Source organism: Dasypus novemcinctus, chromosome 16 (genome assembly GCF_030445035.2).
Source record: "Dasypus novemcinctus isolate mDasNov1 chromosome 16, mDasNov1.1.hap2, whole genome shotgun sequence".
Classification (NCBI taxonomy): domain Eukaryota; kingdom Metazoa; phylum Chordata; class Mammalia; order Cingulata; family Dasypodidae; genus Dasypus; species Dasypus novemcinctus.
Genome location: NC_080688.1, coordinates 1,563,743 through 1,584,241, shown reverse-complemented (window position 1 = coordinate 1,584,241; position 20,499 = coordinate 1,563,743).

Sequence of the window (20,499 nt, the reverse complement as noted above, 5' to 3'; positions counted from 1 at the left end):
TGAGGTCCCCATATACCCCACACCCCCCTCAACCCTCTCCTCCCCCATAACAGCAACCTCCTCAACCATCATGAGACATTCATTGCTTGGTGAATACATCTCTGAGCACTGCTGCACCTCATGGTCAATGGTCCACATCATAGCCCACACTCTCCCACAGTCCACCCAGTGGGCCATGGGAGGACATACAATGTCCAATAACTGTCCCTGCAGCACCACCCAGGACAACTCCAAGTCCCAAAAATGCTCCCACATCACATCTCTTCCTCCTACTCCTTATTCCCAGCACCCACCATGGCCACTTTCTCCACAGCAATGTCTCATTTTCTTCTAATACTAATCACAATCATTCAAGAATAGAATATCAGTAAGTCCACTCTAATCCATACTCTATTCCTCCATCCTGTGGACCTTGGAATGGTTGTGTGCACTCCACATCTATATCAAGAGGGGGCTCAGATTCCACATGGATGCTGGATGTAATTATTCTGCATTCAGTTGTAGGCACTCTCGGCTCCCTGGTGTGGTGGTTGACCTTCTTCACCTCCATGTTAGCTGAGTGGGGTAAGTCCAATAATCCAGAGTGTAGGAGTTGCAAGTCTGTTGAGGCACAGGGCCTGGCTATCACATGGTCAGTCCAGAGAATAAGGTCCCTTGGGTAAACATTAAACCCCAGCACCAACTACAGTTCTGGTAAAAGTAACAGGAGAGACTTGTGGACAAAGGTCACATCTAAGTCCAACTTCATCATACAGAAACACAAACTCCAAAGTAGGGCCAACTGAGATGGCACTGAACTCCATCTGCCATAACCATAGAACCTGTGGGTCTCTGTAGTCCTCAGAAGAACCAATACATGAGGTTGTAACTACTTTATCTGTCTCTGGGACTCTGCTGAGATGTGCATAAGGGCAACCTATCTGATAACCTCCTGGCTCTTTTTGGAGACTCATAGCCATATAAACTCATTTGTCCTTTCCATTTCCCCCTTGATTCCAGTCAAAAAGCATTTTTAACTCCTGGTATTATATGTAGACTGAGATATTCTGCTGGTCTGAGTTGACCCTTTTATTCAAGGTTATTTTCTAGTTACATCATCAGCTGGTACTGCTGATGTAATCTCTCGGTGCCAGGGAGGCTCATCCCTGGGAGTCATGTCCCATGCTGGGGGAAGGCTACACATTTACATATTGAGTTTGGCTTTGAGATCGGCCACATTTGAGCAACATGGAGGCTCTCAGGAGGTAATTCTTAGGCAACCTGCAGCTCTAGGCCTTGTTATTATTTCAGGTGCACAGGCTTACAAGCATAGTCATTAGTATCAAGGGCTCATTGTTGGACCTTCATTTTTTTTGGTCTTTGCTGTTGCACTTGGGGAATTGTTGCTGTTCCTTTAGCGACCGTGACAGAGCTCCCCTGAATTGTTTCCACTATGAAAATATCCAAACATTTTTATGTACCCTGGATATATGCCCTGGAGAACTCCCTGCCAATCTTGTGTCCTCTGTCAATAACATCCCACACCAGTATTCCTCTGCTGCTATTGTTGAACCTATCTGTGATCCAAAACTTCTTAAAAAGTGAAGCCCAATATATTGCCAAGTTCCATTAATAGTAAAATGGAATATAGTGATGAGTTTAAAGGTTAGATATAGAATACATTTTAATTTAGGAAAATTAAGGGAAGCAGATTTGGCCCAGTGGTTTGGGGGTCCATCTACCACATGGGAGGTCTGCGATTCAAACCCCATGACCCATGTGGAGCTGGCCCATGTGCAGTGCTGATGAGCAAAAGGAGTGCTGTGCCACGGGGGTGTCCCCGTGTAGGGGAGCCCCACGCGCAAGGAGTGTGCCCCATAAGGAGAGCCACCCAGCATGAAAGAAAGTGCAGCCTGCCCGGGAATGGCACCACACACACGGAGAGCTGACACAACAAGATGACGCAACAAAAGAGACATAGATTCCCATGCTGCTGACAACAACAGAAGTGAACAAAGAAAATCATGCAGGAAATAGACATATGGAACAGACAACTGGGGTGGAGAGCAAGGGGAGAGAAATAAATAAATCTTTTTTAAAAAATTAAGGTCAAAATAAATTGGGGTATCAAAGAATTTTAAAATGCAAAAGCTTTGTTTTTGATATTTTCCCCTCCATCCCTGCAATGTGTTGCCCTGTATGCAAATTGGCAAGGCAACTACTTCTGTCTTTTCCTCAGTGTCTATGTCCTATCATTTTCTTTTCCTTTTTCCCTAATTTTAAGCTTATCTTCACAAAAGTTTTAGACCACAGTAATTCATATATACAATATACAGTACTCCCACATATCCAACATAAAACCCTTTTCCCTTCCACAGCAATAATATTTTTACATATTCATACTATATTTACTGAAACTGATGTACAGATATTGAGGCAATAGCTTTCAAACAAGGTAACATTTGGGTTTACATTATGATTTATATTTTAGACTATACAATTTTCTAAATTTTTAGTTATCTTATGTTTTACATTATGATTTACATTTTAGCCTATCAGTCCTAAATATTTTTGGTGTAATTTAACATGTCTTATATCCATCCTTGCATAATCTTGTGGAACACTTCTATTGCCCACACAGTTACACTGGTTCCATCTATTCAATACCTCTTTCCCCCTCCCCTTAGGGCCCACAGTGACAGTCAATCAGTCCTCCCCAGGATGTGGGTATACCTTCGCTCTCATTATATGGGTCACTATCCAATGAAATAACCCACTATGGCAAAATGAGTGTTCACACACTCCCTAGGAGTCTGCCGTGCATCAGTTTATCCCCTTTCAGCATCTTAAACAGGTAACCTTCCTTATTATATTTTTGAAAAAGTTTTCTCAGCATTATACTCTCAACCAAATACCTGACAATCTCCTATGTTCATATGTTGCTCCACATGCCCCACAATTTCTTGGGCAATATTACCCATCCTCCCATCCCTAGTCCCCCTCAAGCCCACAAAGCCCCACCCAAAGGTAAACTTATTCCCCCATTTTATCCCTTCCTTGTACAAATATTTACCTCCAGCTTATCATAGATTTCACCCATGTAGGTGTCAGCTTACATCCTTCCTCTATCCCTGTTTTCCTTTAAGCCTATCATCGAGTCTCTAGCTCTCTGAGGCAGCTTGATTTACTTATTTCATATCATTGACGTCATGTAGTATTTGTCATTCAATGCCTGGGTTGCTTACCTCAACATAAGGTTCTCAAAATTCATCCATGTTATCATGTGTGTTTGTAGCGTATTCATTCTTAAAGCCAAGTAGTATTCCATTGTATGTATATACCACATTTTATTTATCCATTCATCTGTTGATGGGCATTTGGGTTGATTCTAACTATCGCAATAGTGAACAATGCTCTATGAACATTGGTGTGCATATATTGGTTTGTGTCCTTGTTTTCAGTTCTTCTGGGTATATACCCAGCAGTGGAATTGCTGGGCCATATGGCAAATCTATAGCTAGTTTACTGAGAAACTGCCAAACTGTCCTCCAGTATGGCTGGATCCTTCTGCATTCCCACCAGCAGTGGATGAGTGTTCACCATTCCTCTACATCCTCTCCAGCATTTGTATTCTTCTGTTTTTTTCATAGCTGCCAATCTTATGGGAGTAAGATGGTATCTCATTGTAGTTTTGATTTGCATTTCCCTGATAGCTAGAGAATTAGAGCACTTTCTCATGTGCTTTTTAGCCATTTGTATTTCTTCTTAGGAAAAGTGTCTGCTTAAATCTTTTTCCCATTTTTTAAAGGGGTTGTTTGTCTTTTTATTTTCAAGATATAGGAGTTCTTTATATATGCAAGTTATAAGTTTCTTATCAGATATATGGTTGCCAAATATTTTCTCCCACTTTGTGGGCTCCCTTTTTACTTTCTTGACAAACTCCTTTGAGGTGCAGAAGACTTTAATTTTGAGGAAGTCCCATTTATCTATTGTTCTTTTGCTGCTCGTGCTTTTGGTGTGAAGATCATGAAGCCATTTCCTATTACAAGGTCCTGTAGATGCTTCCCTATACTGATTTCCAAAGTCTTTATGGTCTTGGCTCTTATATTTAGGTCTTTGATCCATCTTGAGTTGATTTTTGTATAAGGTGTGAGATGGTAATCCTCTTTCATTCTTTTACATATGGATATCCAGTTCTCCAGGCACCATTTGTTGAATAGGCCATTCTCTCCCATTTGAGAGGGTTTGGTGGCTTTATTTAATATTATATGACTATGTATATGAGGATCTATATCGGAACTCTCTATTTGGTTCCATTGGTCTGTGTGTCTCTCCTTGTGCCAATACCATGCTGTTTTCACTACTGTAGCTTTGTAGTATGTTTTGAAGTCAGATAATATGATTCCTCCAATTTTGTTTTTCTTTTTCAATATGTGTTTGGCTATTCAGGGCCTCTTCCCTTTCCAAATAAATTTCATAGCTAGTTTTTCTAGTTCCTTAAAGAATGCTGTGTTGATTTTTATTTGGGTTGCCTTGAATGTGTAGATCAGTTTTGGTAGGATAGACATCTTAATAATATTTAGTTTTCCTATCCATGAACAGGGAATATTCTTCCATTTATTTAGGTCTTCTTTGATTTCCTTGAACAGTGTTGTGTAGTTCTCTGTGTATAAGTTTTTTACATCTTTAGTTAAATTTATTCCTAGGTATTTGATTTTTTTATTTACTACTGTAAATGGAATTTGTTTCTTGATTTCCTCCTGAGTTTGCTGATTATTGGTGTACAGAAATGCTACTGATTTTTGCACATTGATCTTATAACCTGCAACTTTATGGTACTCATTTATGAGTTCTAGATGCTTTGTTGTAGATCTCTCAGGGTTTTCTATGTATAGGATCATGTCATCTGCAAATAATGAAATTTTGACTTCTTCCTTACCAATCTGAATGCCTTTTATATCTGGTTCTTGCCTCATTGCTCAAACAAGTACTTCTAAGACAATGTTAAGTAGAAGAGGTGATAGTGTGCATCCTTGTCTTGTTCCTGACATTAAAGGGAAAGATTTTGGGATTTCACCATTGTAAATGATGTTGGTTGTGGATTTTTCATATATACTTTATTGTGTTCAAAAAATTTCCTTGTATTCCAATCTTCTTCAGTGTTTTTATCAAGAAAGTGTGCTGTATTTTGTCAAATGCTTTTTCTGCATCTATAGTTATAATCATGTGATTTTTTCTTCAATTTTTTTATATAGTGTATTACATTGATTGATTTTCTTATGTTGAACCATCCTTGCATACCTGGAATGAATCCCACTTGGTCGTGGTGTATAATTCATTTAATGTGTTGTTGAATATGGTTAGCAAGTATTTTGTTGAGAATTTTTGCATCTAGGTTCATTAGATAAATTGGTCTGTAGTTTTCCTTTCTTGTGGTATCTTTGTTTGGCTTTGGTACTAGGGTAATGTTGGCAACATAGAATGAGTTAAGTAATGTTCCTTCTGTTTTGATTTTTTTGGAAGAGTTTCAGCAGGATTGGTGTTAGTTCTTTCTGAAATGTTTTGTAGAATTGACCTCTGAAGCTGTCTGGCCCTGGGCCCTTCTTAATTGGGAGGTTTTTAAGGACTGATTCTAGCTCTTTATTTGTGATTGGTTTGTTCAGATCATCAATTTCTTCTTTCATCAATATACACTGCTTATGTGTTTCTAGGAATTTGTCCATTTCCTCTGAATTGTCATTTTTGTTGGAACATAGTTTTTCAAAGTATCCTCTTATGATAGTCTTTATTTCTGTGGGGCCAGTGATGATATCTCCTTTCTCATTTCTTATTTGGTGTATTTGCTTCTTCTCTCTTTTTTTCTTTGTTAGTCTCGCTAAGGGTTTGTCAATTTTATTGATCTTCTCAAAGAACCAGCTCTTGGTTTTGTTTATCTTTTCAAGTGCTTTCTTATTTTCTATTTCATTTAGTTCTGCTCTTATCTTTGTTATTTCTTTCTACCTTCTTCCTGTGGGGTTACTTTGTTGTTTTTTTACTAATTCCTCCAAATGTGCCATTAGTGCTTCAATTTTTGCTGTTTCTTCTTTTTTGATATATGAATTTATGGCTATAAATTTCCCTCTCAGTACTGCTTTTACTACATCCCATAAGTTTTGGTATGTTGTGTTATCATTTTCGTTCATTTCAAGGTAGTTGTTAATTTCTTTTGAGATTTCCTCTTTGACCCACTGTTTTTCTAAGAATGTGCTGTTTAAGGCTCCAGCTCCTACAATCTGATTTATTGGACTCACCTCACTCAGCTAAGATGGAGTTGAAGAAGGACAACCACCACACCATGGAGCCTAGAGTGCCTACAACTGAAAGCAGGAGGATTGCATCCAGTAACCATGTGGAATCTGAGCCTCCTCTTGACATAGAGGTGCAACGGACACAACCAATTCAAGGACCACAGAGAAAAGGTGGCGTTGGAGTGGTAAAAGTGGACATGGTGGTTGATGGTTATGGGGAATGGCAGGAAGAGATGAGATGTGGAGGCACCTTTGGGACTTGGAGTTGCCCTGGATGGTGCTTCAGGGGCAATCACTGGACATTGTAAATCCTCCCAGGGCTAACTGGATGGAATGGGGGAGAGTGTGGGCCATGATGTGGACCAATGACCATGAGGTGCAGAGATACCCAGAGATGTACTTACCAGGTGCAATGGATGTGTCATGATGATGGGAGTGAGTGTTGCTGGGGGGGGAGGGGTGCAGTGGGGGTGGTGGAGTTGAATGGGACCTCATATTTTTTTAATGTAATATTTTTACAAAATCAATTAAAAAATTAAAAAAAAGAATGTGCTGTTTAATTTCCATATCTTGATGTGAAATCTTGGCCTCTGGCCCTTGCAGATTTCCAGCTTCACTCCACTGTTGTCAGAGGTATTATTTTGTGTGATTTCAATCTTTCTGAATTCATTGAGCCTTTCTTTGTGGCCTAGCATCTGGTCTATCTTGTAGAATGACACATCTGCACTTGAGAAAAATGTATATCCTGACATATTCGGGTATAATGATCTGTATATGTCTATTAGATCCAGCTCCTCTAATATAGTGTTCAAAGTTTTTGTTTCTTTATTGATTCTCTTTTGAGGTGTTCTGTCCAAAGTTGATAGTGGTGTATTAAAGTGTCCCACTATAATTGTAGAGGCATCTATTCTTTCACTTAGTTTTTCCAGTGTTTGCCTCATGTATTTGGAGGCGCCCTTATTAGGAGCATAAATATTTATGATTGTTCATTCTTCTTAAAAAATTATCCCATTCACTAATGTGTAGTATCCATCTTTGTCTCTCACAATTGTTTCACATTTAAAGTCTATTTTGTCTGATATTATATAGCTACTCCTGCCTTTTTTTTGGTTATCATTTCCTTGTAAGATTGTCTTCCAGCCATTCACTTTCAACCTCCACAAATCCCTGGGTCTAAGATGTGTTTCTTGTAGACAGCATATAGATGGGTCATATTTCCTTATCCAATCTTCCAGTCTGATTCTTTTGACAGGTAAGTTTAAACCATTGACATTAAATATTATTACTTTCAAGGAATTATTTATGTTAGCCATATTTTGTTTGGACTGTGTTTGTCATATTTTGTTTTGTTTTGTTTTGTTTTCCCTTCTCTTTTTGTCTTTTTTGTTGCTCTTACAGTCTTTTCCAACTCTGCTTCTCCTTTTTTTCTTTCTTGCTGCAGAACTCCCTTTAGTATTTCTTGAAAGGGAGGGTTCTTGTTGGCATACTCTTTTAATTTCTGTTTATCTGTGAATATTTTGAACTCTCTATCATTTTTGAATGCTAGTTTAGCTGGGTAGAGTATTCTTCATTGGAAATTTTTTTTCTTTTAGTACCTTGATGTGTCATACCACTCCCTTCTTGCCTCCATGGTTTCAGATGAGAAATCAGCACTTAATCTTATGGAGCCTTCCTTATATGTGATGGTTCTCTCTTCTCTTGCTGCTTTTAGAACTTTCTCTTTGTCTTGAGCATTGGATAATTTGATGAGTATATGTCTTGGGGTGGGCTTGTTGGGATTTATGGTGTTTGGGGTGTGTTGTGCTTCCTGGACATGTACATCCATCTCTCTCAGTAGATTTGGGTTGTTTTCAGCCATTATTTCCTCCAACACCCCTTGTATCCCCTTTCCCTTCTCTTCTCCTTCTGGGATGCCCATAATATGTATGTTTGTGTGTTTTGCATTGTCATTCAGGTCTCTAAGTCCTAGCTGGATTTTTTCTATCTTTTTATCTATCAGTTCTACTATCTGTTTGATTTCAGATGTACTGTCTTCCACATTGCTAATTCTCTCCTCTGCCTCTTCTAATCTGCTGCTATTTGCTGAGAGTGTATTTTTTTATTTCTTGAACTGTGGTGTTCATCACTATCATATCTGTTTTCTTTTTGCGTATATCTGCAATTTCCTCTCCAAGTGTTTTCTTCACATTGTTAATCTCTTCCTTTACTTCATTAAGTTGGTCTCTAATATATTCTTTGAGATCTTTAATTACTTGTCCAATGTTCTGCTCTTCTTCCTGGTTTTTAGTTTGTTCATTGAATTGGCCATGTTTTCCTGATTATTGGTTTGGTTTGTAGTTTTCTGTTGCTGTCTGGTCGTCATTTTATCTTGACGGATATAATCAGTTCCTTAGTTTCTTTGTCTAGCCTTGGGGATTAATTAGTTGTTCGTGCATAAGTGTTATATCTTCTCTTTGTCACTTTGTTCTTCTTACTCTATTTTCTTGTTGCTGGCTAAGTTCACTCTTGCAGGAATCTCCTCTGTCACCGTCCCACCAAATCGAAGTCCAGACACCTCCTGCTCTGCAAACACCCAAACAGCCTGGTCCAACAGGACTCCAACCCTACTCAGCTGCTTCTTTGCAGGAGAGATTATGAGGTGCACTCACTCAGATGCCATCTTGCCCCACCCTCTCTTTAGGTTTATATATGTCATATTTTGTTTTTAGTTCTCTTTTTATCTTGTGAGTGCCCCACAGTTACTGATAGCATCTCTCAAGAATGCCCCATGGGGTTCCTAAACTGTCTGCTTTTCCAGGACATCATTGTGTTTGATTGGCTACTTTGCTCTGAGTGCTAATTTGGTCTAGTATGAACTGAGCTACTGGAGGTCAGTGGTAGTCAATTAAAATGTTAAAGCCAAAATGTAACTAGAAAGTCATTATTAATCACTTACCGAAAAATGTATATGCAAGAGTATGAACTGAGTAGAGCTGCCCATTGGAATAGTGCAAGGGTGGGAGTTTCAGATGGATCAGTGCAGACATGAGATCATCTCTTTTTTTGAGGGAGCTTTAAACAAAAGGCTTCTGCAATTTTACGGCCATAGGGTCTAGGATTTAAAAAATACTGAGAACTGAGTCATGTGGAGAGACCATCTTCAAGTTCTCCCCCTCCTCTCTCTGAGAAGGAGTTCTCAGCAGAGGTCTCATTTCTGGTTCCCTGATAGGGAAGTCTCCTGATGGGCTAGGAATGCAAATGTGCACAAGATAATGTTTTATAAAATCCATGATACTAAAAATATGTAATAATATAATATGTAATAAGGTGTAAATATGTAATAATGTAATTTAAATGTAATATAACATAATGTAAAATAATGTAATAATGTAAACACTCCAGAATCATAGAGTTTAACTGTTCTTCTCATTTTTCATGACCTTTTCTTCTACCTAACAAGTAAGCACTCCCTTGAATGGAAATGCCAGGTCATAGTACGTGTGTTCTAATTTAATAAAGCCTACTTAAACCAGTATTCAAAGGTGCACTCTCTGAGATAACTCTCTCTGTGGTGCCCCTCTTAAGAGAGGATTATAATATCCCAATTCTTGAATGGTAGACTTGGCCACTTGACTTCTTTAGCAAATAAATTTGAGCAAATTAAGAATGTGTATATATGCCCCAGCCCATTGATACATTTAAATATCTCTTTTTCTCCATAGGAACATTATCTTCCCATATTGTGGCTGCTCTATAGCCTGGCATAGTATGTGAATGGTGTGCAGCATAGCCATGGCAAACACACAAGAGATATGTGCCACAAGTTGAACATATTCTTTGCTAATCTTATCACCAGCACTTAAATTTTATTGGTTAATGCAACATAACAGTCTTAGTTGACTGGTAAAATATCAAATGGTTTCCAACTTGTACACACATAAGAATGATATATAAGGATTCCCCTTAATCCAAGTCCTTACCAGCATTTAGGAGTTTCAGATTTTTTTTTCCAGTCTACTGAATTTATGGCAATAATCTTCTGTTCTACTGGGTAAATAATGGAGACTGAAATTGTTGATTCATAGGATAGATGATAATTAGTTTTATAAGAAAATGCTCACCATTTGCAAAATGTTTAAAATGCTTCAAATTACTAACAAAATGCAGGAGAATTTAGGTTGAGCGAAATCCTCACAGCCTGAATCATGTTGTTTTATATTCCAAATTACTTCTTTTTTCTGCTGTCAATCTAACCTGCTATTGAAACCATCTGGGGATTTTTCCCTTCTATTGTGTTATTCAATTCCAGTGTGCTTGCTTGATTCCTGTTCATTATATTAATCCTGTATTTCTTTAAGCATGTTTCTGAATATTTTGAAAACCATTTTTACATCTTTGTTTGGTATGTCTTGTCTTAATTCTAAATTGTTTCTAATGTTTTATCCTTTTCCTTTGGATGGGACAGCATTTCATATTATTGTCTTGCATTCTATTGCACTACACTAAAGATTTTCATATTTTTCCTTGATATTTCTTATACCAAGTGAGCCCAACTACAAAGATCTGCCTTGGACAAAAAAAAAAAATGCATTCTTCTCTGTATTTTCTAAGCCTGTATCTTGTCTGTGGCATATGTTACTAGCCTTATGAATTTCCCTGTTTACAGGAAACTGAATGCCTTTTTACACATGGTGGAATGCACACGTGGTATAAGATCAAGAATACCATTACATGCTTTGTGGGAAACACAGAAAGAAAATAAAGAGAAAGTGGCAGAAGGAATATTCAAAGATATAATGGCAAGAAACTTCTCAGATATAATGAAAGACATGTATATGCACAATCAAAAAACAGACTTTCCACAAGTCTTTCTGACATAACTGCATCTTTCCTCCTTTAAAAAAAAATATTATTTATTTTTAAAAGATACTTAGATTACATAAAATGTTACATAAAAAAGATAAGGGAGTCCCACATGCCCCACTCCCCACACCTCCCACCCCTCCCACATCAGCAACTTCTTTCATTAGTGTGATGCATCCATTGCAATTGATGAACACCTTTGGAGGATTGCTACATAGCATGGATTATAGTTTACATTTTAGTTTACACTCTCCCACTCAATTCCATAGGTAATAGCAGGATATATAATGTCCTTTATCTGTCATTGCAATGTCATTCAGGACAATTTCAAGTCCCAAAAATGTCCCCTCATTACACCTCTTTTGCCCTCTCCCTACCTTCATCACTTCCAGTGCCCACTGTCTCCACATCAATGATACAATTTCTTCCTTAGCTAGAATCATGGTAAGTCTATAGTAGAATACCAGTGAGTCCACTCTAGTCCATATTTTATTCCCCAAACCTGAGGATTCTGGGATGGTGATGCCCACTCCACCTGTAATTGAGAGGGGGCTTTGATCCCATATTGTTGATGGGTGAGTCTCTCTTTTTTTTTCATTTTCTTTTAAATGTTACATTAAAAAAATATGAGGTCCCCATATATCCTCCACCCCACTCATGCCACCCCTCCCCCATCAACAAACTCTTCCATCACTGTGGCACATCCACTACACCTAGTGAATACATTCTGAAGAACTGCTGCAGCACATGGAGAGTGGCCCACATTGTAGTCCACACTCTCCCCCAGTCCACCCAGTGGGCCATGACAGGACACACAACGTCCAGCATCCATCCCTGCAGCACCACCTAGGAAACTCCAAATCCTGAAAATGCCCCCACACTATATCTCTTCTTCCCTCTCCTGACCATCAACAGCCACTGTGACCACCCTCTCCACATCACTACTACAATTTCTTCCCTTACTAATCATAATAGTTCCCCAGCAGAACAACAGTAAGTCCAGTGTAATCCATACTCTATTCCTCCATCTTGTGGACCTGGGATGGCTATGTCCAGTCCCCCTCTACATCAAGAGGGGGTTTAGATTTCGCATGGATGATGGATGCAATTCTCCTGCTTGCAGCTGTAGGCACTCTTGGCTCCCTGGTGTGGTGGGTGACCCTCTCTTCAACTCTCTGTCAGCTGGCCAGGGTAAGTCCAAGAAATCAGAGGGTAGGAGCTGCAAGTCTGCTGAGGCCCAGGGCCTGGCCATCACATGGACAGTTCAGAGATTCAGGTCTCCTGAGTATACACTAACCCAAATGCCAACCACAGGTCTGGTAAAAGTGACAGAAGAGGCATGTGTAGAAAAGTTATATCTGAGTCAAATTCCATCACACTCAGGAACACAAACTCCAAAGTAGGGCCAACTGACATGACCCTGAACCCCAGAGCCATCTGCCTTGACCATAGAACCTGTGGGTTGCTGCAGCCCCCAGGAGAACCAGCACCAGGGTTTCCATCTACCTTGGCTCTCTGGTACCCTGCTGAGATATGCATAAGCATCACCACCCCTGGATGACCTCCCAATTCTTTTTTGGAGGCTCTTAGCCATATAATCTCACTTGTCCTTTCCATTTCCCCTTTTTTATCCAAAGTCAAAATGCAGTTTTTAACACCTGATATTACATGTAGGCTGAGATATTCTGTCAGTCTGAGTTGACCTCTTTGTTCATGGTCTTTTTGTAGTTACATTGTCAGCTGGTGCTTGGTAGTAATCCCTCAGTGCCAGGGAGGCTCATCCCTGGAGTCATGTCCCATGCTGAGGGGAAGGCAAAGCATCTATATGCTGAGTTTGGCTTAGAGAGTGGCCACATTTGAGCAACATGGAGGCTCTCAGGAGGTAACTCTTAGGCACCCCACAGCTATAGCCCTAGTTCATATTTCAGGCACATAGGCTCATAATTGGAGCCATCAGTATTGAGGGCTCATCATCGGACCATCCATCTTTATTGGTATTTGCCATTGCACTTGGGGGATTGCTGTTGTTCCATTGGGGAATGTGATAGCACTCCCCTGGTCAGGAATTCAGCACTCTCTCATCTGTCATTTCCAACTGAAACCACTATGAAAATATCCAAACCTTTCTATGTACCCTGTATACATACCCTGGAGAACTCCCAACCATGTGCATCCCACCAATGACACCCCACACAAGTGCTCCTCCCCCACCATAGTTGAGCCTCTTTGTAGTCCAAAACGTCTTCAAAAAGGAAGCCCAATATATTGCCAGGTTCCCTTAAAAGAAAAATGGAATATAGTGATGGGTTTAAAGGTTAGATATAGAATACATAGAAATTTAGAAAAATTAAATAAAGGAAAAATAAATTGGGGTATCAAAGAAATGAAAAAATGAAAAAGTTTTGTTTTTGACATTTTCCCTTTCATCACTGCTTCGGGTGTTGCCCTGTATGTACAGTGGCAAGGCAATTTCTCCCATTTCTTCCTCAGTGTCTACCTCCTTTCTTTCTTTTATTTTTCCTGATTATTAAGTTTCTCTTGACATAAGTTTTAGGTCACAGTAATTCACATATACAATATATGGTAATCCCACATATCCAGCATCAAACTCTTTGTCCCTTCCCCATAATGATCTTTTTACATGTTCATATTATATTTGCTGCAGCTAATGTACAGATATTGAAATGATAGCTTTCAAACGTGGTTCCATTTAGGTTTACATTATGGTTTATATTTTAGACTATACAATTTTCTAACTTTTTAGTTATCTTATGTTTTACATTATGGTTTACATTTTAACCTATAGACTTTTATACATATTTGGTGTAATTTAACATGACCTGTATCCATCATGGAAGTGTTGTGGAACACTTCCATTACCCCACAGTTACCCTGATTCCATGTATTCAACACCTCTTTCCCCCTCCCCTCAGGGCCCACCGTGACAATCAATCTTCATTACTTGAGGGACCATGATCAGAGATACTTGCAAAAATGTTGAGGACTTCACATATTTGACTGCCCTAACCCATCAGTTTCTGTTTCCTTTGTGCCCAACAATTCAGTTCTCAGTTTATCTCACTCGTCTAGTATTTTGCTATAAGTTACAAGCAGAAGCCAAGCTGCATTCTCCAGATTTGCTTTGGAAATTTCTTCAGCAAAATGCCCAGGCTTGCCATTTTCAAATTCTGCCTTCCATAAAACACCAGGAGTTAATCTTGCTAAGTTCTCACAACTTTAAAACAAGGATCATCTTTCCTCCAGTTGCCAATAATAGTTTCATCATTTACTTTTAAGGCATCTTAAAAAGTCTCTTTAGCATCTGTATTGCTATCAACTGTCTCTTCAAAGAGTTCTAGGCCTTTTCCATCAATTATCTCACAATTACTCCAAAATATATCCCTTATCCATCTATAAAACCATTCCAGCATTTTGGTAATTACAAAAACACTTGCCACTCCTCAGTACCAAATTCTGTATTAGTCAGCCAAAGGGGTGCTGATGCAAAATACCAGAAATCTGCTGGACAATATAAAGGGTATTTATTTGGGGTAGGAGCTTCCAGTTACCAGGCCATACAGCATAAGTTACTTCCATCACCAAATTCTGTTTGGAGAAAGATGGCTGCCAATGTCTGAGAGGGTTCATGTTTCCTGGGTTCCTATGTTCCTGGAGCTTGATTTCCTCTGGGTTCAAGGTTCCTTTCTTCCTGGAGTTGGCTTCTCTTTCTTCTGCATCCTGACTTCCTGGGGCTCCAGCTTAAGTCTTCAGCATCAAACTCCAACATCAAAACTCCAACATCAGTAATTGTCAACTCTGTTCTTTGCCATGCCTTTTATCTAGTCATAAATTATCAATAGATTTTCATATGATGCCCTAATCATAACTCAGTCATGCCCAGGTACAGATCAGATTACAAACATAATCCAATATTTCTTTTTGGAATTCATCAATACTATCAAACTGCTACATCATCTTAAAGCTCTAAACAAATATTTCTTACCTTTTCTAACCATATATCTGTGTAGCACAATCTTTTTTTCACACTCTTTGGCCAAACAAATATATTCCAAAAAAAAAAAAAAAATGAATGGAGAATCAGATATGATAATTCAGTTATTTTCCAGTAAGCCAGAAATATATTGAATTTCAAAAGGAAAACATCTTTTTCTCTTTCTTCAAAATGTATTTTGGTTTTTGAAAATAACATTTCTTGAAGTACAGTATTGTGTTAAAATATGATTTACTCTTTCTAATAATTTAATTCTTATATGTATATCAGTTTCAATATCCAATATGGTAATTTCCCTAGATATTAGCAACAGAGATATAAGTTCTTTAGGATTTTCTATCATTTCTAGAGGGCAAAGAGTCCCTGAAAGAAAGAAAAAGCATGAGGACCAATATTTATGTAAATTGTATTAAATCATGTTCTACCATATTTCTAGGAACCTCAGGTAATATATTTTGCATGTATTTTTCCTACCCTAACCCTCTTTCCAGTACTAAATTTCATAAAAATATTAGTATGGCTTTATTAAATGTCTGGCCATCATTGTCACTCATAGTCATCTTCAGGTGCCAAACCTGTCCAATTCTTCAATTTATTTTGCTTCTCTCTGAATAATATCCTTTTCCACCTCTAAGAAACTGAGCAATCCTTCATATATTTGCTTATTTTTTCCTTAAATACAAATACAAAGACTAAGAAAATAGAGAGATTATGAAAATTGGCAAGATTTTCTTGAGATTTATGAGGTTACCTGGCTTTGGTTAAACTAAAAATGTCCTATACTAAGTCAAGTAAGACTTATGTTTTCATATATTTGACTTATCTCTACTCATCACATACTATCTGCCAACTTTCATGACTGTGTGGAGAACCTATAAGGGTATTTGGAGACTTTTATGTTTGAGCCTTCAATTACAAGATTTTCCTTAGAGCTTCTAGGCCTTCCCCATGCTCTGATACTTTCCTAACTGGCAATGATTAATAAGCATTTTTTGAAATGTTGACAAATAGGCTACTTCTCTATAACCTTCTTGTGGGAGCAGTAACTCATGATCTAAGGTTTTTTTCTAATATTATTGTCATTGACCATATTTCTTGCACTCTTCCAATTGCACTTTTGGTCAAAGTCTTACTATATGTCACAAATTCTTTTACTTGATTTTTTGAAAACAAGTCATTCTAAAATGATTCCGAATTTTCTTTAATTTAGTAGCTATGGGCAAAATTTGTTTTTCTAATTTTAAAAATTTTATTCAAGCTTACCATGCATACATGAACATATATTACTGTGCATACATTACATACATTACTATAAACAAGTGTACAGTAAAAATTGTGAACTTACAAAACAGACATACATAATAGTAAATAACTTTCCTTCATGGTATAATATTTTTTAAACACTTAAAATATAATTTTATTGTGGTTGTTCAATTTATGGATATATTGCTATATTAATGGATTATATCTATGACATGATATAAAATAGAAAATGTACTGAATTACAAGTATCTTTGAAAATTTTGGAATAATTCTTGTTTAAGTTTAACAACAACCAAAAAACTTTGCTTATTGCTAATAAGCACTATTAAAAATTTAATCACAAGAGGATAGTGAAAAATTCCTTATCAATAAGGAGTCAAAAGAAAATCAGCTCCTCTCGATGGGGGACATGACCAGTTCTCTAAGGCTTCTGAGAGATATGACCCATATGTATTCATCCTAAATTATAGTCATGTTCATCAAGAATTTAGAAGCACAATTGTTCCTATGATTATGGGTAAATGTGAATTTCTTGGAGAAATGACTCATTGAATTTTAATAAGAGAATGAAGCAAGATCATGGGTTTTGTAAAGTCTCCACAATTGTACAAAAGAAATATTCATATTACAGAAGATAAAAAAGTTTCTTCATTACTCAGGTATATTTGTATTCTTTCATTCAAATGTTTAAAAAAATAGCTAATAAAAATGCACGAGATAGCTCTGATATGTTTCAAGATCATTATTATAGCTATTTCTTAGTCATACTATAAATTAATACTCATAGAAAATCTGAGTTCTCATTCTGGTTTATTATTGTTTAGTTTTACAAAAGATACCTGATGATAAGTATGTGAGTCATAGGCTGTATTCCAATACTGAAATATAATGTTTTAAATTAACAAGAAATTGAATGAGTGAAACTGCCATAAATTAAATACTACTTGAATTAGATTGTAAATGATAGCTAACAAATTCAGATATAGCAATGAGTTACCATAGCATTTCATATAAATCAATCTGCATAAACAAAATAGTTCTAAATATATGAATGGATTTGGAGATATATACAGTGAAGTTTATGACAAGTTTTAATTTATTTTCAGATATTAAAAAATAAGATTTTCATTATGCTCTTCTATTTCATGTGTTTAACAATTGAGGAGGAATAAGTATCTCACACTTTTTTTTCCACATTGAAAAATTGTGAAGTAAATATTATCTACATATCTTTGAGGTATAAGGAGCAGGGAGAAAAACATGAACTCTCATTCACTCTTTTGTTGTTGTTGTTGTTGTATGAGTCTACTGGTGTTTTTTTTGTCTTTATTTTTTAAATATTACATTAAAAAAATATGAGGTCCCCATATACCCTCCACCCCCTACACTCCACTCCTCCCCCCATAGCAACAATCTCCTCCATCATCATTAGACATTCATTGCATTTGGTGAATACATTTCTGAGCACCGCTGCACCTCATGGTCAATGGTCCACATCATAGCCCACACTCTCCCACATTGTCAGGTGGACCATAGGAGGACATACAATGTCCAGTAACTGTCCCTGAAGCATCACCCAGGACAACTCCAAGTCCCAAAAACACCTCCACATCTCATCTCTTCCTCTCACTCTTATACCTAATGCTGTCACTATGCACTCTGAAGTAGAAAAGATATGCTAAATTTAGCCTAAGGAAATTTTAGAAATGTATAGGCCCAGTGGAAAGATGCAATCTGAAGAGATAGAGGGCAGGATTCAAACTTCTAGGGATAAATACACATGTGTGATTTGATAAAGTAAATTTAAAAATCATCTGGAATTTTTCCTTTGTCCAATAACCAATTCTTATGTAAATAGCATCAAATTAATTACTGAGAATTGCTCTTGATATTTATTAAAATTTCTGCCAAAAGGACTTTCTCTTACTTATAAAATTGAGGGTATAAGAAATATTCATAGTGGAAAAGATTATTATAGTAAGATAATTTACATAAATGTTTTACATAAATCCTATGAATTATTATGGATATAACAATGAGAATAAATAAACTGCATTTATGTTATCCACATAAAATGCTAGTCAAATCACATACTACTTTGAAATTATAAATGGATGGTACACAATACTAATTATTCCTAAAAATTTTATTTCTAACATTTTATAGTTATTATGTCTCCATTTAATTACTCCAGTTATAAAATTAAATAGGTCTTAATGAGATATACAAGAGAATTAATTTCATAATTGAAATTATAATTAAGACTGAAATAGGATTTCTTATCATTTAGTATGCGTCAATTCAAGCAAAAGTAGAGTAGTTGTGGTTTCAATAGTTATTTTGAATAAGAATTTTCCTGTAAAATCTACAAGAGCATGTAGACAATATATCTGGACAGAAAATTGATCTTTCCTCAAACATTGGAATTCATGCCTGATGAAAGGAAAAATATTTTGAGGAAGAGTCATATTAGGTGGGATGCATGTCTTCAACATTGTGTGCAGTTGAGAAGATAAACTAGAAAGACAAGGAAACTTTGGGAAACACTGAAATGTAAAATAGGGAACAAGTAAAATCTCAAGGGAATCTTTTTTTTCCTTTGGATTGCTGCAAAGAATGATGGAAAGGACTCAAAGGACACAAAGGATGAAATGGCTTAAAGAATGTAAAGGCTCAAAGGATGAAAGCAAGAGTGTTGAGCATAGTTTATCTGTTTGTCCTTTGGATTAAAACCATTCTAAGATGTACCGCAGAATGATTTCTTATCTGTGTTATTGAAACTGTTTTTCAGCTGTGCAAACCAAGGCCAATTAGCAATTATCTTAGTCACCTGGTACATGATGATAATAGTTGTTCATTGTTTAAACAAAAGGAATAATGCAGAGGCTTTCTTACTATGAGTATCTGGAATTCAACTTTGTTAGTACATAAAATGGGAAAATAATTGCTGGATGTCTCCTGGCAGAGTTTATATTGATCTTCACTGAATTCCACCTTATGGATCTCTCAACCTCCCAAGAGCTCCAAGTCCTGCAAGGTCTGCTCTTCTTAATGATTTATCTGTGAGCCCTAACTGGGAATCTTCTATTAATGTCATTGTAACTGATACTCATCTGAACTCTCCAATGTACTTCTTTCTAGGCAATTTATCCCTCATAGACTTTTGCTGCATTTCAGTTACTGTTCCTAAAATATTTGTGAATTATCAGACTCTAAACTGATTTCTCTCCCAGCATGTGCTGCTCAGATTTTCATGTCTACCTCACCTTACATTGACAGAGCTTTCCTTCCTGATAGTGATGTCCTGATTGCTATGTTGCCATTTGCCACTCTCTGCACTATGCACCCACCATCACCCCACGTCTGTGCACACAGGTAGCTGGTGGCTCATGGGCAAGAGGGTTGATCTATTCTGCTGTCCACACAGCTATCATGTTCAGGCTTCCCTTCAAATAGTCCAATATAATCTATCAGTACTTCTGTGACATACCTCAAATTTTGAGGATCTCATCTTCAGATGTTCAATAAAGTGATTTTAATTGAGACTCAACTAAAGAAATAAGGACACGGAATACATCTAACTATGAGATCCCCATTGAAATAGCTTCTCTCATGGAAATGTGGACTATAAATAGCTAACCCTAAAAAGACCATATCCTTTGTAAGCTTTTGTCTCTGCTTGTGTGCTGGCTGAATAGGCATGTATCGTGCTTGATTCATTTAATCTTTCTGCATGGTGAAGAACAAATATTTATAAAGTGGGAGTGGATTTTGCTTTCAGAATATTAGATATTGCTTTATACTATATGATGCATATGAAAACTTATCCTCTTAACATGGAAATGGTTTCATTTATTTTTAACAACAAACATTCTGTCAGTAAAACCCTATTTATTTTTGTTGCTGGGAATTGTTTTCATTCTCTTTTATTTGTGATAAATCTAGTTAGGAATATATGAAATTGATTTTCTTTTCAAGTAAACATTTTTGCTTTAGACACAATTTCCTTTTGTTACACTACTTTCATACCTCTGTTTTCTATTCTTTTCTTTATTATTTTCTCCATTCTACTTAATTTCAGATCACTTGGCCTTCTCTTCCTGGCTTCTTGAATTG